The sequence below is a fragment of the Halyomorpha halys genome, unplaced genomic scaffold (assembly GCF_000696795.3).
Source record: "Halyomorpha halys isolate HHAL.00 unplaced genomic scaffold, Hhal_1.1 Scaffold667.1, whole genome shotgun sequence".
Taxonomy (NCBI): Eukaryota; Metazoa; Arthropoda; class Insecta; order Hemiptera; family Pentatomidae; genus Halyomorpha; species Halyomorpha halys.
Window position 1 is genome coordinate 292,485 of NW_027114120.1, and position 3,128 is coordinate 295,612.

At 28.8% G+C, this 3,128-nt stretch overlaps 1 long non-coding RNA gene across 1 annotated transcript in view; it reads right to left on the reverse strand.

Annotated features, from left to right (window-relative positions):
• LOC112210839 (uncharacterized) overlaps positions 1 to 3,128 on the reverse strand; it is a 6,950-nt gene that overhangs the window by 1,263 nt on the left and 2,559 nt on the right. Inside the window, exon 3 of the long non-coding RNA XR_010844497.1 lies at positions 1,415 to 1,490. This is a non-coding gene — a long non-coding RNA (uncharacterized lncRNA). The remainder of the gene's footprint in view (positions 1 to 1,414; positions 1,491 to 3,128) is intronic.

Genomic DNA, 3,128 nt, shown 5'->3' on the forward strand with positions numbered 1-3,128 from the left:
ATATTAGCAGAAAGTTAAGAAATATTTCCCCAGAGTACTAAACTAATTGAATACTTCAGCTTATTTATTTAGATTGACATATTAGATTAATAATTATGTAATTAAAAATCTATTGTTCAATTAAATAAAACAACATAATCGTTAACTAATAATATTAATATATCTCTTTGATTCCCCTTCTCTAATAACAACCCCCATATATGCGGATGGAGCAGAGGGCACTGACATCACTGCAAAATTTAAAAGTTTGTAGTTCACAGTTACTTTAAACTGTTGACGATGACATAATCTGTTATAAAAATCCATAATCAAAATTTAGATAAACTAACTGTTGAAGTTATTTATGAGAAATATTTTGTTTTTTATTGTTTGTTTTTTTTTTTTTCGTAAAACTCCATATCATATGTGGAAGTGAAGGCAGTCACGTCATAAGGCCTACAAAGAACACGTGTCGAAAGATGTGGAAATAGAAACACGTTTCTTTCCAGAGGGCTCACAAGGAGATGAAATGTGAACATCATAAGATGGGATTTTTGTTAGAATGGATACTCCTCGGCAAAAAGGTTATTAGATAGGACGCAACACCATGTGTTTGAAGAAAAGCTTCTACAACCCAAGGGACTTGCAACAAGCAAAGTTCTGATACGCACGAGAAGTACTATCGGTAAATGAAATAACAATTAACAGAGTAAATGAATAATTTTAATTTAAAAGAATCATATAACTCCTAGTAGTAAGTATATGCAAGATATCGCTTTTCAAGTCATAGTGAATAAAAAGGAATAAAGGCTTGGACACTCAACTACCATGTTTTTCTCATAAATAGTTGAAAAGTCAAGCACAATCTTTTCACCTTATCGTGCCCCAAACAGATCTTTTGACTACTGCGTCGATCCACAGGGAATAGAATAGAGAATAAATTCACTGAATAGCTGTAAAAACATTCATTCTCATAGAAAGTGGAGAAATTCTGTAAACTAATCAATGTCATTCTTAACTTATCTTCACATACTTAACGACTAAACGGTAACTGAAAAAAATAATGAATTAAACAACCTTCATAACTTTATGGGTGAATTTCAAACAGAAAATGTTTAACTAATCTCTTCTTGGTTTCAATTAATGTTTTTATAGTCAAAAATAGTCAAAAAACATTTGATTAAAAAACACAATTAAAACATATCACTTACTTATCCAAATACTTTATTTTGAATATCAATGGGATCAACTCCAGAGAACTTGAAAAAAAAATTCAGGTAATAGTAAAGATACAAAGATAAATTAAATATACATACCTGATTTATAGTCGATAACTACTAAAACATAAAAACACCGAATGCTTAAGGTATCTAAGAATATTACAAAACCCCATTTAGTGATAGGGATGACTTAGGGTCTGAAAAAAATTAAGCACCTGAGTTTTTATCCATTAATTCCTTCACTTCCTTGTAGCAAGCTTCGCACCATAATGGCGTGTGTAGTTTGAACACCTGAAAAAATATATCCTTCAGCAATAATACCGCATATTCACAAGATAATCACCCGAAAAAGTGAATAAAGGTTTATTAGGGAATGAAAAAATAAAATTGTTTTAAATGATTATCGCTTCAAATATTGATGATTAGGGAATGAAAGGCACTGTCAAAGATAATCAGTTCTGATCAGCACTTTAGACCATCCTGAGTGCTTGTAATAAAGTTTGAGATTCATCTTTCCTTAATCTCTTGAACTAATTGACCGAACATGTTGATTAATTTTTAATATATATATACTTTTTTGTGTATATGTTTTTTTGTAACAGATAACTAAGTATGAAATCGGAAAATGTTTGAAATAGCTACTGCACAAAAGCAGAAACATGTGCTTAATTTAGATAGTGGTGGCGAAACGGCTCTAGTTATTTGGACAAATATTGCCTTAATTCTACTCCATAAAACTCATAGAATAAATAGTAGGGAACAAATTATGAAGAATAGAAAACTTTAATTGCATATAAATGTACTGTAAAGAATTTTTTTTGTTCTTTTGAAAGATAATTATAATACGATTAATCCAAAGAAAAACAATTGAAATTAGTCCAATAATCAGCAAATATTTAACTTGTGACATGTTGAACTTTTTACTGTTTTTAAAGTATTTAGGTTTGGAATGGAAACCTGTTCAATTTCTAATATATAATTAGAGACACTTATATAATTATATGAAACATAATATGTAATCACATGAAAACCATATTTCTTCTGAGCCGTTCTAGATGATCATTTGAAAAAAAACTAATTAGATTACAACAATCTGAATAGGACCAATATTGTTGAAGATGCAGCAAGCATGTCAGGTAGTTGTGTGACTAGGCCTAAAAGATATTTTATTGCTTATTAAGTTTTTTTTTATTTCTATGTTTATTATTACCATAATCGAAGAAACTATTATCATAACAAAGGAAAGGGAGAGATATTAAGCAATTTGAAATGAGTATGCATTAACTTCAACACAAACAAAAGTGGATATTATCATGCCAGTACCAAAGCAGTTTTTTATTCAGGTATTTCATCATATGGTTCTGTACTTTTCGTGAATGATATATAAATTTGCCTTAAATCAGCAATTATTTTTGTTCATAAAACAGTCTTAGGTAGCAGAGGACAAAAGTACTCAGACTTTTTATAAACTCTAATAACAGGTTATTTTTTTTTTTATTTCGAAATGCTATTTATTGATAAATATTACAATCTGCCACAACGTTGTTCCAATAGGTATAAGTGATAATTTATCACATTCATGATAAAGTTAAAAAATAAATAAAAATAAAAACATAAAAATAAATAAATTCTCTCTCAAAATGTCTATTAACAGAAGGATAAAAAAAAATGAAAAAAATCAAGCTATGTACATGAAGAGAAATAAATAAATAATAATTATAATAATAAAAATAAATACATAAAATAAAAATAATCACTAGTCACATTTACAATCTTATATACTTATTTGCACTATTGACCTATGGATCCCCGAGCCCATTCTATCCTCTACTTTTAAAGGGTAGAGCAGGACTCTTTGAGATCCCTGTGCATCCCTGATTAATAACATTAATAATTATGAGAGATAGTTGACCGTGGATGATAAATGAG